We start from the raw sequence: 15696 nt of genomic DNA, 5'->3' as shown, positions 1-15696 counted from the left end.
TGACAGTTCTAAACATGCAGCTAATGTCGAGAAGCGCTGCTCTATGGGTTGGAAGCTTTGAATTAAGCTATACGTCTCCTCTTTATCAAGCAGAATAAAGGTAACTGAGGAGGAGACATGATAGTAACACAAAGTGAATTAGTTTCTTAATCATGCAAAAAAAAATCACTATTTATTTTTAAAGTTTTTTTTTTTGAAATTTATTTATGAGAGAGAGAGAGAGGCAGAGACACAGGAAGAGGGAGAAGCAGGCTCCATACAGGGAGCCCGACGCAGGACTCGATCCTGGGTCTCCAGGATCAAGCCCTGGGCTGAAGGCGGCGCTAAACCGCTGAGCCACCCGGGCTGCCCCCAAAAAATCACTATTTAAAAGCTTTAATTTACCTTTTATTTATTTTCAGGAAATAAGCCTTGCTTATTTGGGTCTTAAACTACCAAATAAGGTTTGTTTTTTTTCCTTCCGATTTCACTGTATGGAGTTTTCTTTCAGCCTGTCATGACTTAAATAGATTTTCTTTTTTTAAAAAAAATACTTTATGTATTTACTTGAGAGAGAGAGAGAGAGAGAGAGAGAGAGAGCGCAGGAGCAGAGGGAGGGGCAGAGGAGGAAGCCGACTCCCCGCTGAGCAGGGAGCCCTGCTTGCCCTGAGCCGCAGGCGGAGGCTTAGCTGACTGAGCCACCCAGGTGCCCCAGATACATTGTCCTCAATATATTGCCTTATTTAAAAAACATTGTTTCCTGTGGGGATCACAAGGCATGAATATTATGTATCTAATTGTGAAATCAAAGTTTTTGTTAAGAGACAAACACTTCATTAAAAAGTGAATAGTTGGTGCTCCTGGGGGGCTCATAGGCTAGTGTCTGACTCTTGGTTTCAGCTCAAGGTCATGATCTCGGGGTTAAGGGATCCAGCCCGAGTGGGGACCGGAGCCCTACACACAGGGCAGACTCAGCTTAGGATTCTCTCTCTCCCTCTGTCCCTTCCTCACCCTCCCCCGGAAGGAAAAAAAAATAGTCCATGATTTCAATACATTAGTATTTTCTTGCTCATTTTTATTATGAAGTCATTATAAATTGATAATGTTTTTCCGTATGAACACTGGGCTCAGTATTATCTTTTTGCACATTTCTCCAACCCAGGGAGTGGATACCAGCAGGACCTGGGCTGGCTCACTCGGAGGTTGAGTTTATTGGCTTAAGAATCTGAAAATTTGTTGGCTCTTACCTTCATAGGGCACAACTGTTCACAAAGAAAATTGGCAATATCAAGCAGATCTCTGGCATCAGAGCTTCAACTGGTGCGTTTTTTTTTGTTTTTTTTTTCTGTTGTTCTCGGACAAATGTGTGCTTTCTGCTTGATTTGTTGTTGAGAGGGAAAAGAAGGGAGCCACGTTTTCCTTTGAGCACATACTATTTGTCATAATCACGCTAGGAGCTCACGTGCAAACCACCTGATTCCTTAACCTGCAGTAACGCTGACCTCAGGTCCCCCTGGCTCCAGGCCCGCGGGGCTGTTCATCATCTTTCCTCGGGAGCTCACAGGACGCAGGCGCTTCACCTCTAACACGACGGGCTCACTGTGCTGTCGAATAAGGCGTATAATGTAATCAACATACAAATTATGCCTTAATTGACTGTTTATGTTATCAGTAAGGTGATTCAAGTGGGACGTGGATTTTGGGAGGCCCTGGCTGGCTCAGTGGGTAGAGCACGCGGCTCTCACCCTTGGGTCATGACTCCAGCTCCACACTGGGCGTGGAGCCTACCGGAAAAAGAAAGCAGAAAAAAGGTACACGTGGATTTTGAGCTGTGGAGGGTGTCGGCCAACCGAACCCCTGAGATGTCCGAGGGTCAACTGTAGGAAGCAGAAAATCTCTTTGCCCTTTCGAAGCGTCCTTCTTTCCGTTTGCCAAGTGGTGTGCTGACCCCCGTGTTTCTCTGCACTAATGGAGGCCCTCTAGCCCGTCCTTTCCTCCTTTGGGTAGAGGCAGGGGTGTCAGCGCCGGGGTCCCCCGTGGGGTCCTGTCTGCCTTGGCCGTGCCCTCTTCGGGCTCCGCCAGGACAGTGTACCCGGGTTCTCTGCCTCTGCCTGGGTCCTGCTCTGTTGTCCCGGGGCCCGGACCCACCTGTCCCACCCCAGGGATGCTTTCAGTCCTCCGGCCAATGACAACGTTCTGCTCTCCGCCATCAGCCTGGGCCCCAGAGGAGCAGACCCCACGGGCCACCTACGTGTAGGAGTTACTGTGAGCAGTTGGCTTAGGGACCATGGGGGCGACAGGTCCCAGGGGCTGCAGGGAGGGAGCTGCAGACCGAGGGAAGCTGGGGTAGGTTCTTCTCCGGCTCCAGAGGCCTGAGGACCCGCAGAACTAGTGGTGCCAATTCCAGCCCAGGTCCCAAAGCAGGAGGAAACTCCTGTCCCAGCTTAGAGACCTGCACACAGAGCAAATTCTCTGCAATTCCACGCGCGCGCGTGTGTGTGTGTGTGTGTGTGTGTGTGTGTGTTCTGTTCAGGCCTTCTCAATGGGGATGTCCCCTCCTGGGGTGGGGGGGGGCAATGTTGAGGTGTTAATCTCAGCTACACCCCCCCCCCCCCAGACTGGCCAGAACGAAGCTTAACCCAGTATCTGGGCTTCTCTCAAGCCAGTTCCATTGACATGGTTACCCCCCCTCCGTCCCCCTACCTCTACATTCGGGGGTCACCTGTGCCCTTCAGCCTTCCCTGAGCACCGTGTGCTGCGTTCCGCCCCCCCTTGGCACCCATGGCAGACTCGCCAGCTGGCACCCACGGTCCCTCCCTGTGGTCCCTTCCTGCAGGGTACGCAGGTGCACCGTGGCCCCAAAAGCACTTTGGCTGTGGCTGGGCCATGCAGCGTCACCCTCAGTGCATCGTCCCCACGAGGTGCTCTTCCCTCTCCCCCCTCCCCCCGTTGGGGGTTTCCTGGTACAGACAAGGAGCAGGCAGGCGCTGCTCTTCCACTCTGCCCCAGCAACTCACCTCACCCAGTGAATTTTAAGTGAGAAATAAACTTTTTATTGTATTAAGCCCCTGATTTGGGGATTATTTGTCCTTTGCCACCTAATGGGTACCTAATACGCTGTTGCAACAGGTGTTCTTCGGTCCCTTCCGTGTCGCCACAGCAGCTCTGGGCTACCTGCACCTGCCTAGGACTCCCTGGCACCCTCACCAGTTTGCATCTTGAGCCTCGGAATCTCATCGCCGTCGAGGGAGTTCTCTGGAAGCCTGCGGTGCACTGTGGCCACCTGGAAGATTGGGAGAGGCCCCAGCGGCGGGGGCAGAGGCCGGCACCCCCACACCAGTGGGACAACGGGGACGCTTGCTGTACGTGGTTCCCTGACGGCGGACGGGGGGTGGGGGGGCTCAGTCCCAGGGCCCAGGGGGGACCCCGAGGCTCACGACCTTGCAGGGCTTCCTCCCATCGCCCTGGTAACCACCGTCCCACTGTCCCCCTTAGGACCTCCATCCTTTCACGGTCTCCTAAGGGTGGGAACGTGCAGTTCTGGCCCTGGCTTACCCAGTGCGCACGCTGTCCTCCAGCTTTATTTGTGGGGTCCCAACCGGCAGGACGCCCCCCCTTTATAAAGGCCGGATAACGCTCGTACATTCTCTGTCTCAGGGTCTGCTGCTGGAGCCCAGGGGGCACTTCCCTGCCTCGGCCGGGGAGCCCCGGGGCAGGGTGCGTGCGGTGGGCCGGCGCCCCAGGGATTCACACCCGCGGTGGCACACTCAGAAGTGGGGTTGCTGGAGCCCACGCGAGTTCCATTTGTACTTCTCTCTCTCTCTCATTTTTTTTTTTTTCTTTAAGATTTTAGTATTTTAAGTAATCCCTACCTCCGATACGGGGGCTCAAACTCACCACTCGGAGAGACCAAGGCTCGCGTGTTCCACACCCTGAGCCCAGCAAGGTGCCCCTTTGTTTTTAATTCTTTAGGAACTTCATAGGTCGGAGTTCCCTTAGGGTCAGCGGCTGGAGCTTTGTCCGTCTCCTTGGTGCTGGCGTCCCTGCCGATTTCCTCTGAGCTTCGCCCGGGGACGGGGGGTGGGGTGGGGGTGGGTGTTCCGGGCACTGGGCGCCAGGCTCCCAGCACCCCCCAAACACCCTGCGCACCTGCCCCCTGCGAGCCGCGGGGCTGCCCGGGGCCTTTCTGCCCCGCACTGAACTCCGCCGCTGGGCTGGCTCCCGGGTCGGGCAGGCAGCTGGCCACACTGGGTGACGGGGGGCGGGTGGGGGGGTGGGGGTGGGCTGGAGCCGGCCCCCCCGAGCGCCTTGGTGGGGGAGGGGGGCAAGTGACACCCCCGGCAGGACAGGGAACCCGAGCACCCGCGACGGTGCTGCAGTCCGTCCTGGTGGAGGGGGCGTCGGGGTGCTCTCCACTGGACGCTGCTGGGGTCCCCGTGGGGGCCGGGGGGTGCGGTGCCCCTCTGTGCCGGGTGCTGGGGCCTGACCCGGTCCCCGTCCGTGGCGCCGCGGCCACGCTGGGGGCTCCCAGGGGCGCAGCCTGAGGCCCCGGCCCAGCTGACCCCCGGGTCCGACGTGCAGGTGGAGGCCGCGGGCAGGTGCGCGGCAGCGGGGCGCGGGTGCTCCAGGCCTCCTCGATGCCCGGCCGCTGCTCGGCGACCGTCCCCGTCCCCATCCCCGCAAGAGACTGACTTGTGTAGCTGCTTCGAGAGCGTCCGCTTCGGGGATGACATTTCAGGACGCGGGACAAGCGACTGGCTCAGGTGGGTTCCTCCGCACCGGACGTGCGGGCGGGGCAGGGGCGCGGGCTCGGGGTCACTCCTCAGCTCAGGGCCTCGCGGGAAATCATGAACCTCTCCATCCCCCCCTCCTCCCTCCCTCCCTCCCTCCCTCCTTCCGTCCCCTCCGCTCCTCCCTCCTCCCTCCCTCCTCTCTCCCCCTCCCTCCCCCCTCCTCTCTCCTTCCCTCCCCCTCCTCTCTCCCCTCTTTCCTCCTCCCCCTCCCTCCCCATCCTTTCTCTCTTCCTTCCCTCCTCCCTTTCCCCCTCCTCTCTCCCCCCCTCCTCCTCTCCCCCTGTTCCTTCCTCCCGTCCTCCCCCTCCTCCTCCCTCCCTCCCCCCTCCTCCTCCCCCCTCCGCTCTCCCCCTATTCCTTCCTCCCTCCCCTCCCTCCCTCCTCTCTCCCCCCTCCTCTCTCCCCCTCCTCCTCCCCCCTCCTCTCTCCCCCCCTCCTCCTCCCCCCCTCCTCTCTCCCCCTGTTCCTTCCTCCCTCCCTCCCTCCCCCCTCCCTCCTCTCTCTCCCCTCCTCCTTCCCCCCTCCTCTCTCCCCCTCTGTTCCTTCCTTCCTTCCTCCCTCCCCCCTCCTCTCTCTCCCCTCCTCCTTCCCCCCTCCTCTCTCCCCTCTGTTCCTTCCTTCCTTCCTCCTCCCTCCCCCCTCCTCTCTCCCTCCCTCTCCCCCTCCTCTCTCCCCCACTGTTCCTGTTCCTTCCTTCCTTCCTCCCTCCCTCCCTCCCTCCCTCCATCCCTTCCTTCTTCCCTCCCACTCTCTCTCACTCCTCTCTCCCTCCCTCCCCCCTCTCTCTCCTCTCCTCCCTCTCTCCCTCCCCCTCCCCCTCTCTCCCTCCCTCTGTCCCTCCCTCCGTCCTTCCCTCCCCCTCTCTCTCCCTCCTCTCTCTCATCCCTCCCCCTTTCTCTCTCCTCCCTCCCTTCCCTCCCTCCCTCCCTCTGTCCATCCCTCCGTCCCTCCCCCCTTCCTTCTCTTTCTCCCTCTGTGGACACAGGGGAAGGACAGGGAGACAATGTGCCGCAGGCCCAAGGCCAGGCTGGGGCGCGATGTGGCTGCACCTGCCAACCCGAGGTCACAGCTGGCGGGCCCGGACACTGGGGGCCGTGGCTCACCTGTCACCTGCTCACCTGTCACCTGCCTGCCCACACTCCCGGAAGAGTCCCAGCGGCCCTGAAGGTGCTAGAAGCTTTGAAGGCCACGGGGCCTTAGCGGAGTGGCTGCATGTGCTTCTCCCAGCCCCGGGGGCCCGACGACCCCCTCATGTCCCGTGGAAGTCATCGCAGGTGAGTCATCCCCTTGGGAGGCTTGACCCCGGGCCAGCGAGTCTCCGGTCCTCTCCATCCACTTCCATCCACTTCCACGCCGTCGCTCAGCCACAGGTTCAGTCCCTGGTGGGGAGCAGAGGTTTTCAGCTTCATTTTAGGAAGAAAAGACTTTGAGGGAAGTCTGTGTCTCCCTGGGGTTTGGCTTGGCCCGGGTTAGTGTGAGGCCTTGCGGCCTGGGCCCCTCCGGCTGATGCACCGACAGCCTTTGCTGGGGAAACGATTAGGAGCCCATTGGTGTGCTGGCGCCCTGAGCACCCTAAGCACCCTGAGCACCTTGTCTTCAGATCTCTACGGGGCCAACATCAAAACCAAACTGCTAATTAGTGACTGAGGGAGATTTTAAGGTCTCAGTGTATATAATTTATATATATAATAATTTTATACTATAAATTTTACTGAATTTATCTATCAGATAATTTTAAGTACACAAGGATTACTGACTGTATAAAGTATGGAAGCAATACATTCTATTGTGTTGTAAATGATATTTTATGGACTACAACTCAAGCTGTAAACAGGAGCCGCTATGGGGTTTTCAAGGTTCAACCACCAACAAATAAGATCTTGGAAATGTAGATGATAGGTGAAGCCCATGCTGGGATAATTCTTTGCACTTGTTCTATTTTTGTTTTTTATTATTTTTTTATTTTTTGCACAGAACCAATCCTGAGAACCACAAAGAGCCCTTGGGGCTGAAAACTTCTTTTGATCGAGTGAATTACTGCTGCCTTGAATTTGCTTTCTTTGCAATAAATGAAGGAATGGATTAGATATCCCATCTTTTAAGTAGCCATCAAAAATCCTGGTAGGATTCCCATTTTTTTTTCTGAGCATTAAGCCTTTAAAATTGGAAATGCTTAAGTGTTTAGGGGTTTTAGTCATATTTTTTTTCTTGGAAAATATCAAAATGAAGTTGTCAGAGGTCCCTAAAATCACTGCCTAGCAAATAATCCTCCAAGGCTGTCAGGGTCTAAGGGGGCTTTTATTCAGCCTAGGGAGTTATCTTGTTGACAAGGAGCTTACCAAACACTGAATAGAAGAAAACCCATTTATGAGAAATGGGCCAGTTGGTGCATCAAATCAGCGGTTAATCTAAACCCGGCAGAGAAACACATGCATCGTGTCAGCTTGGTGGAATACACACGGGTCATACGTTTTCTTTTTCATTTGTTCCAATCACAAACCAATTTAACTTTGTGGGTTGTGTGCTGAAGAGTCTATCCATGGATGCGTTGAAGAGAAATTGAGAAATAGGGTGCAGAAAATTTAGATTCCATAATCTATTTAAGGAAATACTTAAATGTGGCAAACTGCAATCCAGTCTCCTGCCCTGCTTTAGCAATGTGAACACAGGTTAGTTTTTATGAGAAATCATGAAAAGCTCAAACATATGTGTATTATTTTCAGCAATCTGAAAGAGCAATTATTGAATTTTAAATCTAAAAAATTTTGTAAGAAACCGAGACTGTGATAATTAAATCTGAAATAATAATTGGATCTTTTGGAAGGGCAACACATTCACGCATTATGCCCATTGAGGAACAGCTCTCCATGGAGAAATCTTGGCCTGGAGGAGGGCAGACATGAGGACAGGATTGAGGAGCCAGGAGTTCCAGCCCTGGTTTTCTGAAGTTCTTGTGATTTGACCTGGATTAACTCACTTCATTTTCCAGGATGCAATCTTTCTTTGTGACTGAAGATTTACACCAGATCTGAAGTTCTAGTTTTTAGGTTTCAGAACTTTAAAATATTTAGTAAAATATTTAGTAAACCGTTATGTTGAAGCTTAAAATAGAAAACAATGACAACAACAAAATAGGGCTGCTTTGGTTGGGGCTGGGATAGGGTAACTGAGCATTTACATTTTCCTAGTCCTGACTCATGATCCCATTGCCCATAAGGATTCCGGAGAAGACAATGGAAATATTTTATTTTTGGAGGGTGGTCCTTATGTTCTTTCCAGTTCTAATGCTTTGAGATTTTGTGCTTTTAAATAATGACAAACTCCCTTTGGATCAAAATTCCGTTTTGAATTATGTAAAAATGGTTTCTTTACTCAACAAATATTTATTGAGCTACTACTATATACCCAGGCATTATTTAGGTTTTGAAATAAGTGAATGAACAAATAAGCAAAAAAATATTCTTTCACTCATGGAGCCTATATTTAGTGAGGAATGGCACAATAGAAAAATAAATATGTCGTACGCCAAATGATTAGTACTATGAAGAAAAGTGAGTATGGGAGGGGGCTGGAGCTTCTGGGGGTGGGGAGGCTGTATTGTTATTTTGTATACGATGGTCAGGAAAGTCCTCACTGAAGAGACAACACAGAAAGCAGAGACTCTGAAGTATGGGCATACTTGGCATGTCCATAAACAAGCAGAGGGACCCAAGTGGCTTGATTGGGAAAAGGGAAGAGTGGTAGCAGATGGTATTACAAAGGTCTTGGAAGGGGGAGAGTGGAGAGATGGTGCAAAATCTTGTAGGACTTCTAGGCCATCGTAAAGGCTTTAGATTTCACTCCAAATGATGTAGGAAGTTATGAGAGGGTTTTGAGCAGAGAAATAATATTATATAACTTATGTTATAAAATGAATTGCCCGGCTATTGCATTGAGAAAAACTTTAAAGAGGTCAAGTAGAGAAGAAGAGAGAGCAGTTCAGAAGTTAATGGAGCCAGGTGAGCGAGATGGGTGAGGGCTTGGACTAGGTCGTAATAGTGAAATAATGAGAAGGTGTTAGTTCCTGGATGTATTTGGATGATAAAGCCAACAGAATGTATTGGTGACTTGGATGTGTGAAATGTGAGAAACAGAGGAAACAAGGATGATTCTAACTCTTGAAGTTGAGCAACTGGAATGATAGAGATGATGAGATGGAAAATCCTGCCAAAGAAACAGATTTAGGAGTAAAATAATCCAGAGCTTTGGGCATGTGCTTATTAGACATTTCAGTGGATGTTGAGTAAGTCGTTGGATATTTGAGTCTTGAGATCAGGCAAGAACTCTGGGCTGATTATTAAATTGAGAGCAGTGAGCAGATAGAGGAGATTGTAACTGAAGCTATCACCTAGGGTATGAGTGAAGATTGAGAGGAGTCCAAGTACTGAGCATTCCAATGTTAAGAGAATGTTAAGAGAAGCAAAGCAGAGAGACTGAAATCAAGACAAAATGCATGGAGACCAACTGAAGAAAGGGTTTAGACAAGGAATCTGGGTGATTAACTGGTTCAAATGCTATGGATACATTAAGTTAAGGGGAAGTCTGAGAATGAGGAGATGATCACTGAGGACTTCACAAGACTGGATGCAATAGAAGCCTTGACTGGATTGCATTCAACAGGAAAAAATCTTCAGGGAGTGTATATATATATATATATTTTTTTTTTAATTTATTTTTTGATGAGTTTTGCTCTAAAGGTGGGCAGAGTGAAGGTGATATGGGGTAACAGGAAGTCACTTCTAAGATGAAATATATAACTGCACGTCAGTGTGCTAGTGGGGGATGAGCCAATACAGATGGGAAAACGTGATGCTCCCTTAAAGAGAGGAGAACTCCTGGAAACAATACTCTTGTGTAGGAGAGGATATTGGGATCTAGGGCATACATGGAGAGGCCATGCAAAGATAGAAGGAAAGAAGGTGGTCATAATCTGAGGGTGGAGGCATTGAAGGTTTGAGGAAAGTGAAAAGGCTGTAAAATACTAGGAAAATAAAAACATATGGTAGGAAAATACAATATGATGGCTTGGGCAGCATGAAGGGGCTACTTAAGGTTGGTGCCCTTGACTTTAAAGTGAGACCAGTAAGCGTGGTTCTGTGTTTTTCTGCAGACACCTGCACCTACACGGACACAAAGGCTGGGTAAGGAATGGCGAGAAGTAAGCTGTGATAACAAAATTGCAAGATTGTAGGTTCCAGTGGGTAGAAGAAATACTGAAAACCTGGTACCAGAGAGAATGAGGAAATGTGGAGGAGGAGGTGGGCACAAAAGAGAGTAATGTTTACTATTGAGATTGTAAAGGGGAGATGTCATTTAGGGCACCGTGTTACTTAAGAGGAGAAGAGATCAAAATTATTTAAAGAGTAGAGGTCAATGAGCTGCCTGGCTACTAAAATCACCAAGAATTATGGTAGCAATCAAGTTGTAGACAATGGCAATGACCATATCCAATGACATTATGAAAATCATGCTGTATTTTGGCTGAAATTCAAAGTACTTAGGAATTAGAAGTACAGTTATATTCATTTAATAGCAACATTTTCACTGGAAGGATAGATTAAAAAAATCACTGCTCAAAAGCTGAATTTTATTGAAAAATGCCACGTCTTTCAGAGTTGATCCATTTAATGTAGATATTTGGTAGAAATATTATAGATGTAGACATTTATTAGAAATTCCTGACGTACATACCCCATATGGCTCCCACGTCTTTGTGCTTGGCCATCACCTCTCAAACCATAAAAGGATACAGAATCCTGTTGTGCAAAAAAGTATAAAAAGTCTAATACTTATTTGAGAAGCAAGGTCTGCTAACCATTTATTTTATCATTCTAAATGATATAGGTCAAGTTTACCTGATTTCTTTTTTTTTTTATTTGTGAATGAAGTGAAGCATAGCCATGAAAACATAAACATTTATTTTTAGAATTAGATATTGTTATCTGGACAATGATGTATATATATTAACTATGTATTTCTTATGTTTAATTTTTCAAACAGACTTAACTCTTGAACCCCACAAATAGAGGATGGAAGACTGGTGGTCTGAGTTTGGCTTAGCCATTGTGACAATAGTAGAGGCATTGAAACTTGATCCAGTCCTCCAATTTTTGAGCTACATATTAGGGAAATGAAAGGTCATTTCAGGTTTCAGCATGCAGAAAAAAAATTCAAAGATTCCACTGAGGAAAACTCACTGTTCCAAGAAATTACCTGCTACACAACTCGAACAAATTACCATTCAGCATTTGTCTTTAGCAATAAAGATTACGGACTAAATTGGCCCCCTCTGTGTATTAGATGGAACCTCATCTCGCGGTCCTATTTCTCCTGAAATTAGTGTCATTGTCTCGCTTTTGTTTCACTTAGTGTCATTATTTCAACGTTAAGTTGGAGAAGAATGTTCTAGGCTCTAGTGCTTTTATTTCAAAGCATTTTCCACTTGATCCTAAAGTCGACTCAACTTATTTTACCACTAAGACAGCTGAGGACCAGGAAAGGACAATGGTTTGTTCAAGTTCACGTTATTAGTGAAAGTTTGCAATCGGAAGCGAGGCCTCCTGTATACATCTGCTATGTCTTGCTGCCGTCAAAATGTTAGCTGTAAATAAAATTTGGCAAGATGACAACTTGACACTTGAAAATGTTAATGATTCTTTACCTTTAAGGAGCTTACTCACTTAAGACAAAATATTCTGCTCTGTTACCACAGCGCTACAGAAGCGTAACTGGAGTCTGGGGGGATCAAAGTATTGACGTTTTTAACAGCGACGTTTCTAAATAAAATCTGATTATGAGCTTCTAAGTATGTTCATGATTACTAGGTAGGATTACTCCTAGACATATATACGTAAGGTTCTTTTTCTAAGGCGTTTAAGTTTCTATTATGGATTTTAAAAGCCAGAGAAGTAATGCAGATGCATTACTGCTTTCAAAAATTCATATATAAGGCTTTTAGTAGTAGTGATAATCTATCCAAAGATGGAGAAGTGCAGTATTTCCTTTTAAATAAAAGAGAAGGACAACTCTCTTGTGAGTTTGTTGCCTTTTATCCTACTTTCTAGACGTCATAACTCTGATATTAGAACCTTCTGATTTCCAAGAAATATTTCGTTTAAAAATATTTTCAGTTTTATTGAGGTACAGTTGAGAAATAAAAATTGTGTGTATTTCACGTATACGTTGTGGAATGATGACCACAATCAAGTTAATTAACATATCCACCCCCTGACATAGTTATTTTTATTTTTGTGGTGCGAGCATTTAAGATACACGGTCCCAGCACACTTCCCATATACAGTATTGAAACGACGTCCCTGTGCTGGGCCTGAGAGCTCCAGGACGTATTCATCCTGCAAAACGCTGTGTTTGCATCCTTTAACCAACATCTCCCTATTTTCTCCATTATCTTCACTGTCTGCTTTTACGAGTTTGACTTTTTTAGAGTGTCTGTTTGAGGGAGGTCACGCAGTATTTCCCTTTCTGCACCTGGCTAATTTTACCGTCTGGGTTGATCCATGTTGCTGCAGGGGCCAAGGCTTCCTTGTTCTTGGAAGCTGATTGACATTCCATTGTGTATATAAACACACACACCGTAGCATCTCTACCCACCTGCCCACGGACACTTCGGCTGTTTCTGCGTGAATCTTGACTATTGTGAATACTGCCGCAGTGAATGTGGGAGTGCGGGTATCTTTTCGAGGTCCTGATTTTATTTCTTTAAACACATCCCAGAAGTGAGGTTGATGGATCGTCCAGTAGTTTTAACGTTAAAGTTTTGAGGCATCTCTATACCGTTTTCTAGTGGCTCCACCAGTTTACATCCCCAGCAACAATGTCCAGGGGCTCCCTTGCCTCTACGTCCACACCAGTACTTCTTTTGTAATTTTGTTAACAGCCGTTCTAACAGGCAGGGTGAGGTGAGGGGGTATCTCATTGTGGCTTTGGTTTGCACTGCCCTGATGATTAGTGATTCGAGCATCTTTTTATAGATCTGTTGGGTTACATTTTGTGAATGACACAATTTCTACAGCCTCAGATGCTCTCCAGAACCTGATTAACTGCATTGTCCTAAATGACTTTGTGATTTTTGTCCACACATGGAAAAAAGTGTATTTTTATTCATGACACATATTGAATGCGATTTGACAGCAGCATCAGGGGTAGTTCGGGTAGACGTAGCTTTCTGGTTCTCTGTATTCACCACCCTACTTATTAAAAAGGATTCAGCCATGAATACTCAGCAATGATATTGCTCCCCAGGGGCTGCTTTACCAAGGGCTGCACCTGCCCAATTTCCAGGTTGCTGCCACCTTGTTCATTCCTTCATTAGCACATACATGCTCTCTTGATTTCATACTATCTGCTTATTGCCTTGATAATTTTGTGTTGATCCTTCGGACTCTGGATATTAGTGGTAGGGACTGTGGAGTTCTTTTCCTAATTTACTCCTTTACACAATTTGCTGAGGCAGTAACCAGCTAAAGTAAGATATTATCCTGGTTGACCCGGTTAGTGTACTGACTACTCTTGGCTATGGCTTTTGTGCCTTCACTAAGGGTTTCCTTACTTCATGTTATTCTAACTACAAAAACAAACAAACAAACCCAAAAAAACTCAACAACAACAACAAAACACCCAAAACAAACCCAAATGAGAAACAAACACAATAGCCATAAACAGCATAAACTATTAACATTGGTCCATTAAGGACGACTAATAAGTTCCTTCCATTGCTCTTGAGTCTTTGTCAAGACCAAGCGTCAATCTGCATCATCCAGTGGCTATAAGACCAGTTGAATTATTTTCTCTTTGTGAGCATAAGGTATTAGCAGCATGTTATGAATATTACATAAAATTATCCTGCGGAAAGAGGAGGAGCCTTGGACACAGTAGGAAATCCATGAGTATCTGAAGATAAATATTAGATTTTTCACTTTGTGGCTTCTATGAACACATGGTTTATATGATTAAAGTGTTCACAGCTATGAATAAAACAGTTATTTTGGAATGTATTACTAGTTACAGTAATAGTACCACTTATAGGGTCCTCATGTGCTAAACACTTTAATGTATATTATCTCTTTTGAGCTTCAAGACTTCCTCACAATACACGTTTTGTTATTTTTAATATTGCAACTTAAGAGAAATTTCACCCATAGAGCTCAGACAAAGATGCTCATTGATGTCACAAAGGATATTCTCAGAAAATTCCTGTTACGTGTCAGAGTGTGCTAGGGACTGATCTGCTATCTTGTATCTGGCCTTGAGTAAAAGAAGAAAATAAGTTAGGCTCTAATTATTTCTTCTCTTCTTCAAAATTCTGTCATTCTTAAAAGTTGAGGTGATCCAGGATAATCCCCAGGGTTTTTTTTCCTATGCTATTAACATTTTTCTTATTTCCCCCTAAATCCAGGAGGGTTAGCCAGAAAGAATTCTGAATACTGTGAAGAGATAATTCCTTTTGTAGCAACGGATGCCATATTTGTGATGGAAGAGAAAATTCTAGAAAGGTGTTCCTGCTGTGCTTTTCCAGTGTAAAGTTCAGACTATGCCAATAGAACTGGGTCTCTTAGAGTGCATCTGTACCTATAATCGGTGTGGACAGCCTGGCCAGGGAAAGGGCATTTTAAAAAAATAAATATTTATTTTAGAGAGAATCTCAAGCCGACTCCTTGCTGAGCTTGGAGCCTGACTCAGGGCTTGATCTCACGACCCTGAGATCAAGACCTGAGCCGAAATCAAGAGTCAGACTCTCAACTGACTGAACCACCTAGAAGCTCCAGGAAAGGGTTTTTTTGTAGCTCTGTCTATTTTTGTAGCTCTGCTAATATCAATGATAATTAATCATTCTTGTATTTATTGAGCACAGGTATTCAGTTCCAGCAACATATATTATGCAAGGACTATGGGGAAAACACGGTCGTGAATTAAATAACGTGGAGGGTAGAAGATGTTTCAATAACAATAAAATAAAATAAAATAAATAAAATAAAATAAAATAAAATAAAATAAAATAAAATGAGGATGTTTCAATAACTTTGCCTTTAAGGAGCTTACAAGCCTATATTGGGGATGACAAATACACAAATACCTTCAGGTATCTGTTTTTGTCTCATATTCATACGTTATAGATTTTTCTTCTCTGTTTGAGTGGGTTTGCTGGGCTCTTACTCCGAGTTTCCAGTCTGTTGGAAGGCCAATGTCTGGCTCATCATCTTTGCGTAACATCCAATCCCCGTAGACACGTAAGGCATATATATTAACTAATTTTTTTTCTTTGGAAATAAGTTCTCAAGTATAAAATAACTAAAGATACGTCTTTGAGTGACTATTTGTTCTGAAGCCTTGTATCTGGCTGTGTGTTTGTACATACGCGAAGGTGTGTGTTTAAGGGTCATCAAGGACTCTCACCCAAGCCACTGCGGTTGGAGCAGGGGAAAAGCCGCTCTGTTGAAGAAATGGGAATAAATCAGTTGTGATTTTCAGGCCAGAATGTCTGATTCCTCGATCTTTCCAAAAGAGAGGGTCCAGGATAAGACAGGAATGTAACTTGTTTTCATTTGGCTATTATCTGTTGTTCTCCAAACACAAGATGTTCTGGAAGCTAATATCTTGACCGTGTTAGACTTGAATGTAAGTTGATCGGAGCCGCTTTGTATGATACAAAATACATGAGCATCTGTTGAACGAGTGACTGTCGGTGACTTTGCCTCCTGACATTATGTCCCTTTGGCATGTGTGTTGTAGGTGGAAATGCTTCCTGTGTGGTTTCAGGGGACAGGAGGGTCATCGTGGGAACCAAAGAGGACAGAACATTAGTCTACTAGATCCTGCTATTTCATTTTGCTCCTTTTACTTTAAAGTTTAAACTTTCCCCTTTCCT

General features: G+C 46.6%; 2 long non-coding RNA genes across 5 annotated transcripts in view; both read left to right on the top strand.

Annotated features, from left to right (window-relative positions):
- Window positions 1–3370, top strand: part of LOC112668236 (uncharacterized) — a 54700-nt gene extending 51330 nt beyond the window's left edge. For all 4 annotated transcript variants that reach the window (XR_004805020.2, XR_007408684.1, XR_007408683.1 and 1 more), the window contains 2 exons: window positions 1235–1299; window positions 3109–3370. This is a non-coding gene — a long non-coding RNA (uncharacterized LOC112668236). The remainder of the gene's footprint in view (window positions 1–1234; window positions 1300–3108) is intronic.
- A 2516-nt stretch (window positions 3371–5886) lies between these two features.
- On the top strand, window positions 5887–11577 carry LOC112668296 (uncharacterized). The gene is made up of 3 exons (XR_003141630.3): window positions 5887–6046; window positions 6747–6893; window positions 10812–11577. It is a non-coding gene; the product is annotated as an uncharacterized LOC112668296 (long non-coding RNA).
- The last annotated feature ends 4119 nt before the right edge of the window (window positions 11578–15696 follow it).

This window comes from Canis lupus, chromosome 36 (assembly GCF_003254725.2).
Source record: "Canis lupus dingo isolate Sandy chromosome 36, ASM325472v2, whole genome shotgun sequence".
Taxonomy (NCBI): domain Eukaryota; kingdom Metazoa; phylum Chordata; class Mammalia; order Carnivora; family Canidae; genus Canis; species Canis lupus.
Note: the sequence above shows the minus strand (reverse complement) of the source record. Positions and strands in the feature narration are given on the sequence as shown.